Source organism: Stylophora pistillata, chromosome 2 (assembly GCF_964205215.1).
Source record: "Stylophora pistillata chromosome 2, jaStyPist1.2, whole genome shotgun sequence".
In the NCBI taxonomy this organism is placed as follows: domain Eukaryota; kingdom Metazoa; phylum Cnidaria; class Anthozoa; order Scleractinia; family Pocilloporidae; genus Stylophora; species Stylophora pistillata.
Window position 1 is genome coordinate 54,116,772 of NC_142520.1, and position 23,001 is coordinate 54,139,772.

General features: G+C 42.5%; 2 long non-coding RNA genes and 1 pseudogene across 2 annotated transcripts in view; 2 read left to right on the plus strand and 1 right to left on the minus strand.

Moving 5' to 3' along the window:
• Positions 1-23,001, plus strand: part of LOC148740383 (uncharacterized) — a 120,024-nt gene that overhangs the window by 6,538 nt on the left and 90,485 nt on the right. The window lies entirely within an intron of this gene.
• Positions 157-4,638, minus strand: LOC148740384 (uncharacterized). The gene is made up of 2 exons (XR_015997140.1): positions 3,274-4,638; positions 157-1,499 (listed from the first exon to the last, which is right to left on the minus strand). It is a non-coding gene; the product is annotated as an uncharacterized LOC148740384 (long non-coding RNA).
• Positions 1,656-2,692, plus strand: LOC148740385 (uncharacterized; annotated as a pseudogene).

Genomic DNA, 23,001 nt, shown 5'->3' on the forward strand with positions numbered 1-23,001 from the left:
ACAATTTACTTCTGGTATGCACTTTGAAGTAACCTACCAGCCATGCATCAGTCTCCAAAGTTATAATTTCAAATAAAGAAAAATACTGATGGAGGAGGCTCAGTCAGATGAATTAGCTTCAAAGTAACTGATAAAACAAAGAAATAAACAAATAAATAAAGATACATTTGAATAAAAATCCAAACATGTATAATTTTACTAAACCCTAAAATGGTACAAACAATAGTACACACTAGCAAGCTTACATACATGTACAAGCATTATTTATTCAGAGTCTATAGTTCACTGTTCAAAGAAATAAATAATAAATTGAACCAATAGTTGCAGTGTTATTTTAAGGTTACCTGTGTACGGAGCTTCGTAAACTGGCTTTTGATGAACGTAAGCCTAGTTTTGACCTTTTTCTCACAACAATGCTTTTCCCTTCATGAGGAATTAATGAAAACAAAGGCTACTTTTGAAAGACAACCTGATTCACATAAGAAAAGTAACAGCTATCACCTGTTTCAATTCAAAGAATGATTGTACATAAAAGTAAATTTAGTTCCATATACATGACAGGAATCTTCATCTAATGCATTACAACAAGGTAAACTCTTCACAAATATTTAACCCTTGAAAGCCATATTTTGAACATTATACTTGTCTGAGATACGTTTTATTCTTCCATGTATTCTGTAGGATACGGAGGATGGACATTAATACGAGAATCTGTGATGAAAAAGTTTTGGCGATTTAAAGATCCGGAGTATGGAACACTTTTTAATCTTTTGGACAACTACTTACCCTTAGTTCTTTCTATTTACAGCATTTCTTTTAAACTTAATAATTTCTCAGAATACTTCAGAGCGATGATTCGAATGTGGATTATGTTCACCTGCCTTAACCGTCATCATTACAAGAAAGCTCCACTTGTCTGGCTTAACATGTGCTCACACTGGGGAAAGCATTCACCCCAACTTTATAAACTTCTTTGTAACTACATAACAATTTTTGATGAGTATCCTTTTGAAAATACCCACAGCATTCTACGTGCCCAAACAAAGCCCTCTAACAGTGCCGATGAATTAAGAAATAAAGCCAAACAAGTTTTTGAACCAAAGGAACAAAAAGCTACCTTTAGATCAGCTTTCACATCACCCTCACAGTTTTCATTTTCCCAGAACCAACTACAGTTTCTCAAAGTCAAATGTGCTCAAGTACTTAGTTCTATGTTAAGAAGAATTGCTTCAACACAAGGACAAAGCTCACTCTCGTCAAATGGAAATACAACTTCTCAAGTATAATTTCCAGCAATCTGTGCCAACTATCCCATCAAGAGTACTTCTTTACCTCTTGGGTATCAAGGTAACGTTAAACCTGATGCAGCTAAGCAATGTGACTTACCTGAATGTATGTCTGGCCAAAATGATGACTGGAAAGTTTTAACAGGTTGCTTTCATTCCTTCCACAATACCTGTTTAAATGGCTTAAATTCATGTCCCTTATGTAAAGACTTCCTGAAAAAGAAAGTTCAAGAACTTGGTCAAACTGCAAAACAAGCAATTCTTAATCCTAATTCAAGCACTGAAGTATCAGCTGTGAGCAAGGGCAAGGAAAATGAAAGATCTGATTCAGGGTTAGATTCACCCACTGAAACTACAACTGCAAGAGAAATGGAGCAAGATGAATTTGAAAATACTATAAGACAGCTTAATCATGAAATTGCAAGTCTTAATCCAACTTCACAACCATTCCCAATTTCCAGCAATAACCAAAGACTCACAAAAGCTGCTTGCAACACCAGAGAAACAACTACTAAGGTCCCTCCACACTGCAGAAAATGCCACCATCCTGTTTGTGGATACAAAAGATCAAACAGTTCACAGGTTAAATGTGATTTTTGTCCCAACAATGTCTGCACAGTAAATTCAGGCAATAGTTTCTCGAGATGCAACTGTTCATGGCACAGGGAAAACCACACACAGAGAGGCACTCCACCAGCTCCAGCATACCAAATAACTGTAACCACAAACCAGCATGTGGATGTGACTGAGTGGCTCTTGCCTCCAAATATTTGCCAATCAACCATAGCAGGGAGTCTGATTGGAAGTAATGCCTGTACAGTTATTGCTATGCTAACTGGATGCCATTTTCTTGCAGGTAAAATTTTCATTCCTCAACAACTTCAAGATCTATCACAGGTAATTCCTCTCTACAGCCAGCTAATTCTCAAGGGGAACCATATTTACAGCTTGTTTCATGTGCGTGTGCAACAACCAAACCTGGAAGTCAAAGAGGTCCTTCAGTGCAACAATGAAGAATTTCAGAAAATTGAACTAATTGCAGACTTGGGTTTTTTCACTGTTGAAGACCTTGAATCTTATCTTACAAGCTACCATTGCCAGCATCCAACATTTGCTGCAGTCCTGATTGTGCCCCCCAGACAAGACAATGGTGTTATGCTTCAGGAATGCAAGTATTTGCCTCTTTGAAAGTCACAGACATGGCCACCAAGGAGGCATTATAGCCTCGAGCTCTTCTGGAAATGCCCGCAGTTTTGTGCGATACGTTGAAAGGATGGTAGTGAGAGACTGGGAAATGCAGTTGCAGGGATCAAACATAGCTGTACTAGGTCTAAAGTAAACTCTGAAAACTTAACTTTAGACCTTAGACAGCTACTGTATGTATTGAACATTATAATTGTTCTACATTTTCCAAGTAAGTTGCTCAGCAGGTGTTTCATTCATTTGGTGAAATAAGTAGCAAAAAACATGGTCTCAGGCATACACATTATGAGTGAAATGCAAGGTTTACTACACATTCCAAGAACATGTATGCTGGTTAAATTATTTCAAATCCCATATTCAGCTTCAGAAATATATTAAATAAATATTTATTGCTCTTTGCAAGTAAGTGAAGTTCCAGTACTACAAGTGTACTAAACAGTACTTTGGGGTCCTTCGAACACTCCGCTGAAGAACTGAAACGTACACGTCATTTTCGACCGCAAATACGTTTAAAAGAAATATTTGCGGCGAAAAGCACGCATTTTTTCTGGTTAAGGAACTTGCATAGCTCGGAAGAGGGATAAATAAAGTATTCGCTTAACATATTTTTGAGTTGGGGCAAAACACCAAAACTAAGTTTTGGTCAATTTTCTGCCGGGACACTCACTCGAAGGGCAAAAACATCATCTACGCCGTACGTAATAAAAATGATAACATACAACACAATAAAAGAAGATCTACTAGGTAAGACTATTATAACAAATGAAATGGACTCCAGGAGTACCTCTAAAGCAGACTTAAACGACATATCCCATAGACGTTCACTGCGATCTATGACTTGGAAAAACTACCATAATTTGCTCCGTAGAAATGCACCAAAAGTACTCGCAATAAAGTGTTAATCCTTGTTGCTGTACATTTTTTAAAGACTGCAATCCCCAGCGGCTGTAAAGAAAAGGTAAAGACACTATTAATTGTCAAAAGATACGAGTCGAAAAAGCAAAACAAAAACCACGTGCGAGCCGTTATGTAATAATGTCATAGAGCATGCGTGTCACGCATGACGTCCCAACGTGACATCTCCTCTTCTTAAAAAAAAAGTTAAAACATAAACAAGATTCTAACAAATAAACAAGGTTCTAACATGTTGTATTCTGTCCGTAACTACGTCTCTTTAATCACATATAAGATAACTAATAACAGACGAATTTAATCGACCTCTCTCGCTCGTCGCTCCACGTGTCATTACATCCTCCGGTCATGTGACCGACACAACATCCCTTCTTTTCTTAAAAGAAGAAAGAAAAACTTAATCTTAAACTAGATCATACGATCAAAGCAACTGCAACTATGTCCAGAGTATTTTTTTTGTTTTTTTTTTTTTGCTTTACATAGCTCATGTCTTTATCTCCATTGTTCGCGCTGTTTCCCTTTTTTTTTTTTTTTTTTTTTTTTTAATCAGAACAAGGTTCAAGCCTGTAAGAGGCTACTATCATGACAGTTTTCTTTCTGGGTTACTCCCATTCACCATAGCGATCTGGGGGATGCCTATCCCGTTGCGGCCTCTGCTCTAATTCATTGTCCTCTTGTAACCCAAACTGATGATCACTGTCAACACATTGTTCATCTCTGGGGGTAAACTTCTTTACTTCTGTGACGTTCCTCTGGTATTGAACTTTCTCAGGTAACTGTACCACTACACTATTGCCCTTCTTTTCAATGATTTCATAAGGCTCACTTTCAAATTTGGTTGACAACTTGTTTCACTTTTTCTTCTTTAGAAGCGCTTGGTCACCAGTCTGAAGGTCATTGGGTTGAGCACCCCTTCGTTCATCTGCATAAATCTTTGCTTTTATTTTCTTTTCCCAGTCGCGATCTCGTGGCTCATCATCATTTACGGTAGTTTCGCGCAACTCAGGCATCTTTGTGCGGATCTTTCGACCAAATAATAACTCCGCAGGGGAAACTCCTCTGACGGTGTGAGGCGTTGTTCTGTATGTAGCGAGGTAATGAACGAGCTCTTTCCTCCAATTTTTTCCATCTGCTTGTGCAATTCTCATGCTTTTGAGTAGGCTTCGGTTTTGACGCTCTACTTCGCCATTTGCCTGTGCCCATTGTGGCGTAACCTTGCAGTGTAAGATACCATTATCAACAAGAAAATGCTCAAACTCTTAACACCGGAATTGTGGTCCGTTGTCGCTCGTTATGGTTACTGGAAGGCCATGAACAGCGAATATCGTCTCAAGGCGTGAGATAATCTGGGATGCAGTAACTGACATCAAGATCTCCACGTCATAGTACCTAGAATAATAGTCAATGACAAGAAGCAGGTACTCTCCTGTTGGCATCGGTCCCAGGAGATCCAAGGATAAGTCCTGCCATTTGCCAAGCGGCAGCTCAGTAGGCATCAAAGGCTCCGGTGGAGTTGCTTGTCCAACTAATTGACATCCATGACACGACCTTACATATTGTTCAGTGTCTTTGTCGATAACGGGCCACCACACTTAAGTCCTCAGTCTCAGTTTCGTAGCAACAATTCCAACATGTCCTTCGTGTGCAATAGCTAGTACTTGCTGTCCCAGAGTTTGGGGAATAACAATGCGAGTTCCACGCAAAACAACTTTGCCGATGGCACACAGTTCGTCTTTTACTGGAATATATTTAACACATTCTTTGTTGTTCCAGACACCTTCACGAATGCATCGCCTTACTTCACTCAGTTCAGCATCACGATGGGAATGTTCCTCTACTTCTCGTGTTGTCATGGCTTTTGGGGTGGCTGTCTGGGCTATAAACCGTACATATTCTTCTGCAACATTCCTCGTTTTCTCCTCGTCCAGACTGTGGTAGCAGCTCAGTCGAGACAGGGAATCTGCTATGTTCTCGCTACCAGGCTTGTATTCAATGGTGTAATCAAAAACTTGCATCCGCAGTACCCAGCGCTCATTGCGGGTAGGGGGTCTCCACTTCTTTGAGTACAAACATTCCAAAGGCTTGTGATCAGTTACAAGGTGAAACTTGATCCCATATAGGTAAGTGTGGAACCGTTCACAAGCCCATACAATCGCCAGCACCTCGCGCTCTGTCTGGCTGTATCTGCGTTCTGCATCCGTTAGACTTCGACTAGCATACATAATGACCCTGAACTCTCCTTGCTGCTTCTGAGCAAGAACGGCGCCCAAACCCACAGGACTTGCATCAGTGATTACACGAGTCTCAGCATCTTTGTCGTAATATCCAAGAACTTCTGCTCGAGCCAGTTTATTTTTCAGCTTCTGAAATGCTGCAGCTTGCTCTGATCCCCATTGGAACACAATATCCTTCTTTGAGATAGAATAAATATATGAAAATCATATATTTTGAACTGCGGTATTTGATACGTATGATGGACGATCCTCGCAGTAGATAGCGCTATTTGAGCAATAGCGAAATATATTCAAAATATATGATTTTCATATATTTATTCTATCTCATTCATCACTTTCACGGGTTCATTACGAATCAACTTAACGGCCTGCTCTCAGTTGGCTTGTTAGCTCAATTGGTTAGAGCGCTGCACTAGTATCGCAGAGGTCAGTGGTTCGAGTCCCGTACAGGCCTGATTTTTTTCAGGTCTGAATTTCGCTATTGCTCAAATAGCGCTATCTACTGCGAGGATCGTCCATCATACGTATCAAATACCGCAGTTCAAAATATATGATTTTCATATATTTATTCTATCTCATTCATCACTTTCACGGGTTCATTACGAATCAACTTAACGGCCTGCTCTCAGTTGGCTTGTTAGCTCAATTGGTTAGAGCGCTGCACTAGTATCGCAGAGGTCAGTGGTTCGAGTCCCGTACAGGCCTGATTTTTTTCAGGTCTGAATTTCGCTATTGCTCAAATAGCGCTATCTACTGCGAGGATCGTCCATCATACGAATATCCTTCTTTGTCAGTCTTCGCAGTGGCTCTGACAGTGTCGCAAGATTTGGAATAAACCTTCCACTGTAATTTACTAGACCTAAGAATGACCTGACTTCTGAAACCGATTCTGGTTCTCTTGCTTTGACGACTGCCTTCACTTTGTCAGCGGCCACACCCACTCCTCGACTTGACGGAACATGGCCCATGAATGTCAACTGACTCATGGAGAATTGGCACTTTTCTAAGTTGAGGGTAAGGCCGCATTCACGTACACGCATCATTACTTTTCGCCGGCGTTCATCATGCTGGTCATGTGTTGCACCATGCACTATAATATCATCTGAGATATTGTGTACCCCTTCAATACCTTGCAATGTCTGCTGGATAAACTGCTGGTATTTCTCCGGAGCTGCTGATATCCCAAACATCAATCTTTTATATCGGTACAGACCTTTGTGTGTGATGAATGTGGTAATCTCACGGGATTCTTCAGATAATTCAATTTGATGGTACCCCCATCTTAAGTCCAGCTTGCTGAACACTTTAGTATTGTTCATGTCTTGAAGTACTTCATCAATGGTTGGAATGGGGTATCGTTCACGTTCTACCGCACAATTTGCTTGTCTCATGTCTACACAAAGTCTCACTTCCCCATTGGGTTTTGGGACTACAACTACAGGGCTGACCCACTGAGATGGACTGTTTACTTTCTCAATGATGTCTGTGTTCTCCAGTTCGTCTAATTTCTTCTCGATTTTGTCTCTGAGATTGAATGGTGGTCTGCGCGGAGGCTGAACCACTGGTGCCACATTCTCTTTTATATGCAACTTAAGCTGATATCCTTTTAGCTTTCCTACTCCTGTAAAACAATCTTTGAATTCTTCTACAATGTCACTGCTTACAGAGTTTATGGAACTTCCTATCTGAAGCACTCCAAGCTTGATTGCTGTACTTCTCCCCAATAGGGGTTGTCCTGTCCCATCAATCACTACAAACTCTGCCTCACAAACTTTGTCACCCAGGACTACTCTTGCTTCGAAACAACCGATAACTTCTAAAGGCACACTACTCCCATAAGCATACAGCTTCTTTTTACACCTATAAGATTTGCATTCAATCTTCTGGGATTTTAGCTCCTCCCATGTTCCTTTATCAATCACATTAGTGCTTGCCCCAGAGTCAATAAGCATTCGCACAGAAATCCCTCCAACTAACACATTTATCATCCCACCTGTACTTCCTCTGCCCACAGTGAATGCGTACTCGTCATCGTCGCTCTCAACTCTCAAGTTGTCATCATCAATCGAGTTCACATTCGATCTCCTTTTGTCTGGCACATCTCGTGGAGAAAATCTTTTGTTTCTGGTGACAGTTTTGGTTTGGCAAACCTTAGCAAAATGTCCTATCTTGTGACACCTCTGACACTCAGCATTTCTTGCTGAACAACAACTGTCACGACTAAAATGACCTTCTCTGTCACAACGATAACATTTGGCTTTCGTTTCTCTTCCTTTGAACTGGACAGCGGTTTCTCCACGTTCGATACGGTTAACTTGTTGACGATCATCTTCCACCAGTCATCGTTTTCAACTGAATATCTACTGCCTCAAAAGATCGAGCGATTTCTTGCACCTTTTCCAGAGTTAGATGGGTTCCCTTTAACAATAATTTCCGCCGCAAGTCGTCTGATCTGCACTTGTCGATGACCTGATCGCGAATCGGTTCGTCTGCGTTATCCCAATTACAATTTTCCGCTTGGTGTCGTAACCGAGTAATAAACTGATCGACCGTCTCTCCTCCCTCTTGTTTGAGATTTCTGAAGACGTGTCTTTCGTATGGCTCATTTAACCACGCGCTAAAATAAGCATCAAGTGTGCGTAGGGCTTTCTGATATTCGTCAGCATTGTCTTCACCTACATCTGCCGGCGGTCCTGGATCTTGCAGGGTTTCGAATAATTCTTGCACTTCACTGCCAGCACAGTGTAACAGCAAACCTTTTTTTCGAGCGCTGTTGGTGATTCCTCTTGCTAAGAGGTAATATTCAAAAGATTTTTTCCACTTTTTCCACCGAGGAGCAACTGAGGTAATCGCGCCTTTACAGTCGAACGGCAAAATTCTTCCAAACTCAGCACTTGCCGCTGCCATGTTGATTTATGCGAAGGTATTGAACATCCTCGTCGCCAGTGTTGTATTCTGTCCGTAACTACGTCTCTTTAATCACATATAAGATAACTAATAACAAACGAATTTAATCGACCTCTCTCGCTCGTCGCTCCACGTGTCATTACATCCTCCGGTCTTGTGACCGACACAACAGTTACCACTTCTATCTCCCACTTACTGGCAAAGTCCTTAAATTTCACATTATCGAAAGGCATGTTGTCTGCGATTAGCCTCTCAGGGATTCCATGACGTGCAAACATACCTTTCATGGCCAAGATAACTGCTTCACTATTCTTACAGGAGGGGCGGGCTACTTCAGGATATTTGAAGAAATAGTCAACTACAAGCAGGTAGTCTTTCCCTTTATAGTAGAAAATGTCTGCTGCAACTGTCGCCCAGGCTCTCTCAGGGACCTCTTAAGCTTGAGGAATCAACGGCTCCCTCTGGTTGCTTCGCTGGTGTTGCTGACAGGTACTACACTTGGATACCAACTCATCCATCGCACTATTGATACCTGGCCAAAACACTGCACTTCTGGCTCGCGCTCTGCACTTCTCTATCCCCAAGTGAGCAGCGTGTATGCGTTGAAGTATTTCGGGTCGCAGGCTATGGAGAACAATTATACGATCACCCTTGAACATTAACCCCTCGTAGCAGCTTATTTCATCTCGGTAGTTCCAGTAAGGTCTTGTCTCAACTGGTGTCTCTACTTTAGTCTGCGGCCAACCACTCATGACAACTTTCTGCAACTGTTGAAGTTCAGGGTCACTCTCAGTTCCGTCCCTCAACTTGTGAAACATCGTCTCCGACAAATGTCCAGAGTCCACGACATGAATTTCAAACTCATCAGTTTGGTCTGTACCGCTGTGGGGTAAATATGCTCTGGAAAGTGTATCAGCTAACGGCAGTTTGCTGCCAGGTATAAACTTAACCTTAACCGCGTAAGGCTTAATCCTGAGAATCATCCTTTGAAGGCGATGGGGTGCTTGATGTATGGGCTTCCTCAGGATTGCTTCCAACGGTTTATGGTCGCTTTCAACCGTAATCTCCCGTTGCCCATATAAATAATCATGAAACCGTTCACACCCAAAGACGATCGCCAGCATTTCCTTCTCCATCTGCGCATAATTTTCTTGGCTGAGAGTCAGGGCTTTGGATGCGTAAGCAACTGGGCAGGTCATTCTGCAGAAGGACTGCACCAACCCCTTTTGAGCTTGCATCAACAGACAGGGTCACTGGTTCTTTCGGGTCAAAGAACTTGAGGACTGGAGCTGATGAGATTGAAGTTTTCAGGCTTGTGAATGCATCATCCTCTACTTGTTCCCAGGACCATTCGACATCTTTCTGGAGCAGCTGGCGAAGTGGGGCACTCTTCTGAGACACTTTTGGAATGAGCTTAGATAAATACGTTAGCACACCCAAGAATCTCCGTAAGTCTTCACGATTGGCTGGGGTTGGCATAGCAATTATTGCTTCAACTTTATTCGGGTCTGGCTTAACACCATCTGCACTCAACACGTGGCCCACATAATGAACTTCGGATACTCGAAAATGGCATTTCTCCCTGTTAAGCTTGAGGTTACCCTCACGGCAGCGGTCCAACACCTGCCTAAGCCTCACATCATGCTGCTCCACATCTTTTCCCCACACAACCAGATCATCCACAATTACCTCAACACCGTCAATGTCCTGAAACAAATGAGACATAACATTTTGGAACACTTCTGGAGCCGATGCTATCCCAAATGGCAAACGTGTATAACTATACCGGCCAAATGGGGTGTTAAAGGTAGCTAGCTTGTTACTGTCCGTGGCTAGTTTAACCTGCCAAAAAGCCATGGTTAGCATCAAGGACACTGAACACTTTTGCACTGGGCATTCTGCTAATCACATCTTCCACGGTCTGCATGGGAAAATGTTCGCGCATGACGGCACGATTGAGATCGCTAGGATCCATACACACTCTGAGTTTGTTATTCTTCTTCTTAGCAACAACAAGACTATGTACCCAGGCAGTGGGTTCTGTACGTTTCTTAACGACTCCCAGCTTTTCCATTCTCTGAAGTTCCTCTCTGAGAGGTTCGCGAAGGGCCACAGGAACCCGACGGGGAGGGTGCACAACAGGGGTGGCATTGGGATCAATTTGAATCTTGTACTGGACGCCTTTGATCTCACCCAAGCCCGCAAACACGTCTGCATATTCGGATTCCAGGTTCTCTTCTTCAAGGCGGTAAATTCTCTTTATCAGTCCTAGATCGAGACAGGACTTCAATCCAAGAGTGGATGGTAGATCTTGCTCAGCAAGTATGAAGTCTATCACTGTGAATTTTCCTTTATACTCGCAAGTTAGGCTGACCTTGCCGCAAGGTGTGATTCGACGTCCGTCATACACTTTCAGTTTGGCTTTGCATTGGCAGGACTGTCTGGGATCCACTGGAAGCCGATCAAACAACGACTTGGAGATGACATTACAATCAGCCCCCGAATCTATTTTGAAATTCACATTGGTATTGACGATCTTGAGCGAGACGTGCCACTCGTCTTTAGAAGGATCTTCCGCACTGGACTCCACTGAGAAAGTTAGAAAATCGGCTTCGTTGTCACTGCACTCCGATTCAACGACTGCTTGTACTGTTTTCCCGCCAAAATCCCGTAGTCACTTACGGCAAACATTCGCAAAATGATCCTTCTTCTGGCAGTAGTCACACGTTTTTCCGAAAGCAGGGCAGGAGCCCCACGAGTGAGAACCACAAAACGTGCACTTTCCTTTTTGTGAGCCCGAACCTGGTCTCGAGCGACGCGAAGGGTTTTTCTTCGATCTGTCGCCGCCGCCGCCTGCTTGGCCACAAATGGGATAAACAAGAAGATAAGTTTACCTTCAAGAAAGAAAACGTGGTTGGTCTATTGAAGGGCTTCTCCAAAAGAAACTGCCTGAAATTTCTAGCTCAACTCTGGGATCCCATCGGACTTGTTTCACCCGTTATTATTGAGTTCAGAATTGATCTGCAAGCATTATGGAGTTCAGGTTACAGCTGGGACGACATCCTCCCCGAGAGTATTCAGCAAACATGGTTAGAGAATGTTCAGACCATAAATGATCTCTTGTCACTTCAGTTTGACCGCAAGCTAAAACCAAGCAATGCACTGGGTGTGCCTCAAATTCACGGATTTTCCAATGGTGGGGAACAGGCTTATGGTGGAGTAATCTTCCTACGATGGAAACTTACTGATGGAGACTACCAATGTGTTCCAGTCATGATAAAGGCTTTCGTCGCACCGCTGAAGAAGAAAAGCATCGCGAGACTAGAACTGTTGGGCTGTTTAGCACTTGCAAGGATGTACGTTACATGCGTAAAGGCCTTGGAGTTGGCAAAAGCTCAAGACTGGGAGATATTCTTCTGGGTCGATTCAACAACCGTTTTGTCCTGGGTCAGAACGCCACCACGGGAATTCAGACCCTTTGTATCTACCAGAGTGGCTGAAATCCAAGAGTCAATTGGGGCAGACCAAATTCGCTACATCAAGTCTAACCATAACCCTGCAGATGCTCTAACGAGAGGAATCCATCTTAATCATCTCGTGAAGTGGTCGGAGGGACCATCCTTTCTAAAGTTGCCAGAAGAAAAATGGCCAAACTTTCAAGACCACACCCAAGTTAACGCTCAAGTGGACGATCCCGAAGCATTAAAAGAGAAGAAAGCATTAAAAGAGAAGAAAGCATTTCAAAAAGAGAAAAAAGCCAGTAAACATTACAATGCTTTCGCAGAAGTATGCCCTGAACTAAATCAGCCTGAATCTGAAGGAAATCCTATCCTTTCACATTTGTTGAAAACTTGTTCTACGTACTCCAAAATACGGAGAACTCTTGCCTACGTCTGTCGTTTTATTCGCAACGCACGAAAAATGAATCCGAAGTCAGGACCCATTTCAGCTCCGGAACTGAAGGCTGCCGAGGCCCGTCTTCTGAAGTGGAGTCAATTTCCCGTAGACGAAGGGAGATTGGATAAGAAACTGGTGGCAAAGAAGGGTGAAGACGGCCTCCTTCGTGCGCATGGTCGCCTTGAAGTTATCAGATCTCTCCCTGAAGAATTGAGAAAGCCTATTATCTTACCACAAGACCACCCGTTTGTAATCTTGCTTCTGCGTGCTCTCCACGAACGACGTGGGCACTGTGGCTATAAGAGTTTAATGCACGAGGCCAGAAAAATATTTTGGATCATTGGACTCCGCAGAATGGCTAAGAACGGCACCCTAAAGTGTGTCACATGCAGAAAACGAAGGAAAAGGCCCTTCAACCAGCTCCTGGGACAGATTCCAAACCTAAGAGTAGCAGCTGGCTTCCCGGCATTTTCAAACACTGCCATGGACATGTTCGGACCAATAGAGATTAAGCTCGGCCGCAAGACTTTAAAAGAGGCCCAAGTGATCATCTTCACCTGTATGACGTCACGTGCGATCCATCTAGAGCTGGTCACTGATAAAACCTCAGATGCATTCTTGATGGCCTTTCGACGATTTGCCTGCTTTCGGGGTTACCCCAGTGTATGCTGGTCAGACCATGGAACAAAATTTTGTAGGTGCTCAAGGTTACCTAAAGGAAACCACACAGAACTGGGATTTTCCTAAGATAAAGAGTGTCCTCTCCGATAAATTTGGCTGCGAGTTCAGATGGGAGTGGAACACACCACATGCGAGTCACCAAAACGGAGTTGCGGAGACCCTAATTAAGTCAGTCAGACAAGCACTTAACGCCACTTGCAAGAACCAAGCCTATTCTGAGGAACAATGGAGAACATTCTTGTCAGAAGTTACCTTCCTAGTCAACGGACGACCGCTTTACCCCAGTTCCGATGATATCTGGGAAGTACCACCGATCACTCCCAACGACCTTCTTCTAGGCCATCACAATCCACCGCCACAGCCAGCACCAGAGGAAAGAACCAATCCGCGACAATTACTCAGAAGCACACAAAACAGAGTCGCTGATTTCTGGAGGAGTTGGATGAAGTATTTCGCCCCAAACTTGTTACCAAGAAACAAGTGGTTTCGCGTGCGAGACAACATTCAGACTGGTGATCTTGTATTGGAGCTAGATCCCAAACACAAAAGATGTGAATGGAAAATGGCGCGTATTATAGGCACCTATCCTGGAAACGACAACCTTGTACGAAAAGTGAGAATCAAAACAACAGACGGAGAGTACGACAGACCTATTCACAAACTGTGTTTGATTGCAACAAAGGAAGAGCTTGATGCAGGACTACTTTAGTTTACATTAATTCAAGAACAATGAACACTTGCATGAATCTTTCAATCTTAAATGACAATTCGTTGCTCAATTAGAGTTAAACTATTAATTTCCACACTCGGGCGGAGTGATTTGCACTTAGTGCTTTATAGTTTTGGCGCCAGAGCGTTGTCCCAGGGAGTCTGGGGACCAACCCCTCTTTTTATTTAAAGTCGCGAAGAACTCAATATTCAAGATAACGGTCAGCCAGAAATCACCAAAAGATCTATAAGAAGTATGGAATGCCCTACGAATTGTAGATTAAAATTTCGTTAAACTCTCAAATGTTATTCAATATTTAAAAAAATCTGTATTTGCTTTTTAGTTGGACTTGCTTCCTCTGGCAACCAGTACAAAAATAAACGGCAACCATACATCAGAAACCTTCAAAGCTACAGTAACGCTTCAAAACGAAAGCGCGAATCACTATCGATTTAGCAAAAACCACTTTACACGCTACGAAAACGTTTTTTTAAACACTTAATGAAAAGCAGAAGAGCTTTTTATGGTTTGAGTCAATAATTTATCTCCTAAAAACAAAATAGCAGCATATTTTCGTAGCGTCCTACCTTCAACCTGAAAAGTGGCGTTCTGGCGACGTGACCACGCGAACTTCATGACATGCGCAGTATGTACATAGTTCCTCTAATGACTTCCGGTAGGCGTTCGTCACCTCAAGAACGTCTGGTGCTTAAGCTCTCTATTAAGAGCAATATTTTTAAGTTGGGGCACCGGTAGGATTTAGAGAAATTTGACTCTAAAGCTAATGCAAACTCAGAATAACATCAAAGTTCCCCCGTTAAAAGGGGCCTTCTGCCTTACGATCGTCTTAAAATACACACACCAAGTTTATCACAACACAAATTCTAAGGTCTGCAGACTCACCTTAATTGCTTTGGCACTTGTGGGAACATCAGGAAATCAGCTGATGTCAATTTAAATCCCGTGGATTTGCCAATCTCTTAGCTGTGTTTAGGCAGTTTCATCGTAAAAAATCCTTTAATGGGAAGTCGAAGGAAACTCTAGAAGTACCCAGAGCGTTAGAAATGTATGTAGGTATTTAACTTTCTTTCATCTCGTTCCATGATCTCCCCTAGAAGATTGGTAGATCACCCAGAGAAACCCCCCATCGCAAGCTCGAGAAATCAAAATGGCGCCAGGATTCTTTCATTCCAAAAGATTTAACGCATGCGTAGACAGAATGCCCCAGTAATTACTTAGAACTTTCTCTCCAGTCAAGAGAGGTAGCAAGGCTTCCCGAGTGAGGGAGGGCGGGAAAAGGTTTGGTCGCTTTGCCGGAGTGGGTGGCGGAGAGCTTCTATGAGCTTCGGAGAGATTTTATTATCAGCCAAAATACATGAAAGAGAAGAAAGGTGAGTTAAGTCGCACAGTCCTTTTTGTTCATCATCTCAAATGAGATTCTTACTGGCTAACGTCGTACAGAAAGTACGAACACCGTCTCCTGAATGCTAACGGTGAGCAGTCAGACTTTCTGGTCAGCTCGGTCATTCATTCGTTCTGGCAAGTCTGGTAACAGTAGTTTATTCAGCGGAATCAGATAAACTCCTTGGCTGTGGAAGTAAATAAATGAAACCAGACCCCAAATATATTGTACTCTTTCTGATACGCCCCTCCGTAAACTATATCTTACCTTGTGGTGACCGAAAGAAATAAAAAATAACTCGATAACTTACTTATCAGCTTTATTACATATTTACATCACTACCTAACTATAACACTGGGTTAATTGACAAAGTAATGATACTACGACAAATTAAATTCTGTTGTTTTTTTTTTCTTTCTTTTTACATGGTTCAAGAGAACGTCCTGTGCTCTTTGTATTTTGTAATCAATTTGTTGAATTTATAATCAGGGATTGAGGATTCTACTGATCTCAGAATTTGTAGAGGATGTTTCAATGCTGATAGGGAAGCCAAGACAATGTTTTGATAGCCTATGAGCAGACCTTTAATGGTAGCGCTTCTGTTCAAGCAATTCTTCGAAAATATGAGACCTTGAGCGAAGCCCGCTCTGATAATTAGTGTCAGACCTCCAGCAAACCTCTCCTCGACTCCGACGCCTCGTCTCCAATCTTCCCACGGGTGGAGAAACACGTGTCCTGCAGCGCTACATATCAGGGCCTGGGGTCAGGATGTAAGATAACGTTCTGGACGAGTAACTTGATCACACCTCACGTCACTCGACCGAGACAAGACTCTAGCAGTCCAAAGCTCAGAATTTCATTATCTATGCTTCAGTGTCAAAAATGGCCAAATTTCACTTAGATTACGTTTCTCTTTTAATTACTGCGTAAAAAAATCTTTTTAGATGCTGAAATTGGTTTAACATCAATGAATGTTTTATTATTTTTATCTTTATTATCATTATTGCTATTATTATTATTATCATATAAGGGGCAAAACTACTGAATTGTGATTGGTCTAGACAGAGGGCATTTTTTCTTAATTTTTGTAACTGCCCCGGGCAAAATTACTTGAAAATGATTGGCTGAAAATCGCTTAGCAACGGCTGCCAAGTTAAAGAAATTTCTGTTTGTTTTGTAACAATGGCGTCCCGTTTTGCACGAGATCAGTTAGAAAACATTTTGCCCCTTATATTATAAACAAGTAATCACATGGTATCTCGTAAAATTAAGGATTAATATCAATTGTGTTTTCGGAAGTTGCAAAAATTGCCCTCGTCGCTGCACGACTCGGGCAATTTCAGCAACTTCCGAAAACACAAGTGATATCAATCCTTAATTTTACTCGGCCCCATGCGATTACTTATACTTATTAAATACATATAACAGTACATTGCTAATATTACTTAAATCACTTACAGTAATTACAATACTAACAATGTTTACATTACTGACAACGCTACCCCTATTACAATTAATACTTAACTTATAATATATATTCTAGGGAGGTAGACAGCACAATACCTCACAGAGATGGTGCAAATACTTCAATTAGATTTTTAGTTGATAATGAAAATAGACAATGCAGTATTTCAGTGAGCCATCCATATATTTCCTCCTGGCGCACAGTATCACAACAAAAATTCTGACACAATAATGGTTCTCATCTTCTCCCGAAATATTGAAGCTTCTTGTTTCTTAAGACAATAAGTTTTTCACTCTCCTTCTTATTAGCTTCTACTTTGCGTAGAAACAAATTAAACTTTGGGATTGACTTCTTTCTTCTAAACTCCCTTATACACAGTTTACCGAGCATGATAAAATAATTTAACAGGTCATTTCTATTTCAAAAGCCAATTATAACTTGTTTTAGAGAGTATGTTCAGATGTTCACTCCAAAAATCAGATCAACAATTGCAAAACCTGTTCCAAAACGCTCGCGCATAGGAGCAGTCATAAAAGAGATGGTATAAGTCTTCTCTTCTTTGTAAATTGCACAAAAGGAACACATCTTTGACTTAACATCTTGTTTACAAATACCAAATCATTCAAAATTGGGTTAGTTATTTAATAATTTATATTGAAAAGAACAGACGTAAGTTTCCCCTGCCGCGCTGTGGGGGATCGAGAATCATTCATGTAACGGGCTTGAAAGTTCCAAATCGGCTGAAAGAGTTTACAATCCATTCGGATATTTAGCTTTATTAACAATCAGCAGGGAATAGAACTGTTTTGACTGAGCTGAGTACGTTTGGAATTCGATGATATTATATTTGAACGTCCCAGGACTAAATTCCACCGGTGTAAAAGAGGATAACTTGTCCTCAGACACAGACAATCGTAAGGCAGAACATGTCAAAACATTGGATCAAGCCAGGCATTCTTTAGGTTTTCAAAAGAGCGTATGTTATACAAATTAAATAATAGATCATTAAAATGAATAATTCCGCACTCTGTATATTTTTTATAGAAGATAGATTTTTTATTAATTCTTATCTCTTTATTATTCCAAATTAAATAATGGGAATAATTAATGTCAGAGAAAGCATTTCTTAAATCTGCCCACCAGTCAAGTAACTGTTGATAAAAACCGTTTAAACATAAATTGAGATTCCTTACATCATAATTGCATTTTAAGAGTAGAGTTCCTCCGTATTTTTTCAAATGAAATGCAATTAAAAAATACCACTTCTATTGACCTACTCGCCCGTCAAGAACCTGTGGAATCCAGGAGAACCTTAGGGCTTTAATTTGGGTTTCAAGGTCTGTAAGATTCAGGCCACCGTTCTTCAGTGAGTTAATGACTGAGAGTCTAGTCAATTTATCGGCACCTTTTCACGAAAATTTATATATTATCCTCTCCATCTGTTGAATGATTTCTTGTCGAGTTTCCAATATTGTCGAAACACATAACAGCTTTAATTTAGTATGACTGAGAAACGATTTTTTTATGTTCATTATGCCTAACAAGGACAACCCCTCAGACTCCACAGGTTGATGGTTTTTTTTTTTTTTTTAATTTGTCTTATTTCTCACATTCTTTCTGCTCACAGAAAACCGTTGTTTTGGTAATTAGTGAACTCAGTGTTTTGCATAGTTAAAGATATCATGGCTACAAATCATGTAAGGAATTAGCATTCATAGTGGCTCTCAAAATTTTAAAACAAGTACCTTAAGTTTGATGGCTAAACATGATTGCTCGGCTGTTTAAGGATGGTTGCCTCATGTAATTGTTGAATAATTTTCACTAGACTGATTCCTGTGAGGACCACAAAAGACGTGAAGCTCCATCAGCACGTGTTATTGAGCCTTTACCCATGGTAGCCCCCGCTCTAAACAACATGTGCGGTAACAGCAGTAGCAGTAGCAACAACAACAACAACAACTTGATTACTAGTCAGAAAGCAATGCTACCAAGTCGCTTTACTTATTGAATGCACGTTCCCTTTTTCTGAAGCTAGACGAATTAACAGCATTACTGGCAACGTATCCAGTTGACTTATTAGTCGCTATCACAGAGTCGTAGTTGCGTAGTAATATCGATGACAGCCTTTTATCAATCAGTGCTTCCAATGTCTTCCGCAAAGATCGAGTAGCTGGCCGAGCTGGCGGAATCTGCGTGTACTTGAACGACGTAATACCTTGTAGGCGGCGATTGGACTTAGAAAACCCGAACCCAATGCCTGTGGCTCACTTTTGCGCCCCAAACGCCTGCTTAGACCTTTATCTGGCATGGCTCTCTGCGTTCTTTATCACCCTCCAGATCGACCTGCCTAAAGTCACAAAGAACTGAATGACTATTTATTTAATGCTACTGATCGTCTGTTTGACGAACATCCTGACCATGGTCTGGTTCTTCTAAACGATTTCAACGATTTCGATTGTAGTGACCTGGTTTCTCATCACAGTTTAAAGCAAGTCGTTTAACAACCTACTGGAGACTCTACTATCTTAGATCTTATTGTAACAAATATGCATAACCTCTATAGCAGCCCACCTATCTATGCCCCGCGAGGCTCAAGTGATCATAACATCGTATTTTGGCAACCTAGTCTAGCGCATGGGTAGTCCCCGCGGGTTAACACCCCTAAGCACGCGGTGCATCGGCGTTCCCCAGGGAACAAAACTCGGCCCAACATTGTTCCTGCTAATGATTAACAATGCTGATGATGATCCACTGCACGTAACCTCCAACGCTAGCATTTCTGTAAGCCTCTCAGGCCCAGTTCTTCAAAGGCTGATTAGTGCACTCCCAGGGTTAATTAACCCTGGTTTCTCTATTTCTTTGTTTGAAAGCCTTTTTCGGATAATTTTCTCTTTTATATTCAGAACATCTTATTATCAAATTGTAGACAAAAAAAAATCATATTGAATTTTCTTTCAAAGCTTTGAGATCTAAAATCAGATTTCACACTCACCCTGGGTTTTCTTAACCCACCTTTGAACAACCTGATTCCGGTGTGCAATCATGAGTGAAGTAAGGGACTATGAGAGTGTAGGGGCTTACTCAAAAACTCAAAACAATACAATGAGCATAGTCGTTCGACCGACAGACTGTACGACTGATAGACTGATGGACTCACTACATGTCATCTTAGTGAATGGCCGGCAACTGATTGACTGACTGCATGTCTTAGTGAATGACCGGCCACTGGTTGGCTGACTGCATGTCTTAGTGAATGACCAGCAACTGGTTGACTGACTGCATGTCTTAGTGAATGACCGGCCACTGGTTGACTGACTGCATGTCTTAGTGAATGAACGGCAACTGCTTGACTGACTGCATGTCTTAGTGAATGACCGGCAACTGGTTGACTGACTGCATGTCTTAGTGAATGACGGGCAACTGGTTGACTGACTGCATGTCTTAGTGAATGACCGACCACTGGTTGACTGACTGCATGTCTTAGTGAATGACCGGCAACTGCTTGACTGACTGCATGTCTTAGTGAATGACCGGCCACTGGTTGACTGACTGCATGTCTTAGTGAATGACGGGCAACTGGTTGACTGACTACATGTCTTAGTGAATGACCGGCCACTGGTTGACTGACTGCATGTTTTAGTGAATGAACGGCAACTGCTTGACTGACTGCATGTCTTAGTGAATGACCGGCAACTGGTTGACTGACTGCATGTCTTAGTGAATGACGGGCAACTGGTTGACTGACTGCATGTCTTAGTGAATGACCGACAACTGCTTGACTGACTGCATGTCTTAGTGAATGATCGGCCACTGGTTGACTGACTGCATGTCTTAGTGAATGACCGGCCACTGGTTGACTGACTGCATGTCTTAGTGAATGACCGGCAACTGATTGACTCACTGCATGTCTTAGTGAATGACCGGCAACTGGTTGACTGACTACATGTCTTAGTGAATGACCGGCCACTGGTTGGCTGACTGCATGTCTTAGTGAATGACCGGCCACTGGTTGGCTGACTACATGTCTTAGTGAATGACCGGCCACTGGTTGACTGACTGCATGTCTTAGTGAATGACCGGCAACTGGTTGACTGACTGCATGTCTTAGTGAATGAACGGCAACTGCTTGACTGACTGCATGTCTTAGTGAATGACGGGCAACTGGTTGACTGACTGCATGTCTTAGTGAATGACCGGCCACTGGTTGACTGACTGCATGTCTTAGTGAATGACCGGCAACTGGTTGGCTGACTGCATGTCTTAGTGAATGACCGGCAACTGGTTGACTGACTGCATGTCTTAGTGAATGACCGACCACTGGTTGACTGACTGCATGTCTTAGTGAATGACCGATAACTGCTTGATTGACTGCATGTCTTAGTGAATGACGGGCAACTGGTTGACTGACTACATGTCTTAGTGAATGACCGGCAACTGATTGACTCACTGCATGTCTTAGTGAATGACCGGCAACTGATTGACTCACTGCATGTCTTAGTGAATGACGGGCAACTGGTTGACTGACTGCATGTCTTAGTGAATGACCGGCAACTGGTTGACTGACTGCATGTCTTAGTGAATGAACGGCAACTGGTTGACTGACTGCATGTCTTAGTGAATGACGGGCAACTGGTTGACTGACTGCATGTCTTAGTGAATGACCGACCACTGGTTGACTGACTGCATGTCTTAGTGAATGACCGGCAACTGCTTGACTGACTGCATGTGTTAGTGAATGACCGGCCACTGGTTGACTGACTGCATGTCTTAGTGAATGACGGGCAACTGGTTGACTGACTACATGTCTTAGTGAATGACCGGCAACTGCTTGACTGACTGCATGTCTTAGTGAATGAACGGCAACTGCTTGACTGACTGCATGTCTTAGTGAATGACCGGCAACTGGTTGACTGACTGCATGTCTTAGTGAATGACGGGCAACTGGTTGACTGACTGCATGTCTTAGTGAATGACGGGCAACTGGTTGACTGACTGCATGTCTTAGTGAATGACCGACAACTGCTTGACTGACTGCATGTCTTAGTGAATGATCGGCCACTGGTTGACTGACTGCATGTCTTAGTGAATGACCGGCCACTGGTTGACTGACTGCATGTCTTAGTGAATGACCGGCAACTGATTGACTCACTGCATGTCTTAGTGAATGACCGGCAACTGGTTGACTGACTACATGTCTTAGTGAATGACCGGCCACTGGTTGGCTGACTGCATGTCTTAGTGAATGACCGGCCACTGGTTGGCTGACTACATGTCTTAGTGAATGACCGGCCACTGGTTGACTGACTGCATGTCTTAGTGAATGACCGGCAACTGGTTGACTGACTGCATGTCTTAGTGAATGAACGGCAACTGCTTGACTGACTGCATGTCTTAGTGAATGACGGGCAACTGGTTGACTGACTGCATGTCTTAGTGAATGACCGGCCACTGGTTGACTGACTGCATGTCTTAGTGAATGACCGGCAACTGGTTGGCTGACTGCATGTCTTAGTGAATGACCGGCAACTGGTTGACTGACTGCATGTCTTAGTGAATGACCGATAACTGCTTGACTGACTGCATGTCTTAGTGAATGACGGGCAACTGGTTGACTGACTACATGTCTTAGTGAATGACCGGCAACTGATTGACTCACTGCATGTCTTAGTGAATGACCGGCAACTGATTGACTCACTGCATGTCTTAGTGAATGACGGGCAACTGGTTGACTGACTGCATGTCTTAGTGAATGACCGGCAACTGGTTGACTGACTGCATGTCTTAGTGAATGAACGGCAACTGCTTGACTGACTGCATGTCTTAGTGAATGACGGGCAACTGGTTGACTGACTGCATGTCTTAGTGAATGACCGACCACTGGTTGACTGACTGCATGTCTTAGTGAATGACCGACAACTGCTTGACTGACTGCATGTCTTAGTGAATGACGGGCAACTGGTTGACTGACTGCATGTCTTAGTGAATGACCGGCCAGTGGTTGACTGACTACATGTCTTAGTGAATGACCGGCAACTGATTGACTCACTGCATGTCTTAGTGAATGACCGGCAACTGGTTGACTGACTGCATGTCTTAGTGAATGACGGGCAACTGGTTGACTGACTACATGTCTTAGTGAATGACCGGCAACTGATTGACTCACTGCATGTCTTAGTGAATGACCGGCAACTGATTGACTCACTGCATGTCTTAGTGAATGACGGGCAACTGGTTGACTGACTTTATGTCTTAGTGATTGACCGGCCACTGGTTGACTGACTGCATGACTTAGTGAATGACCGGCA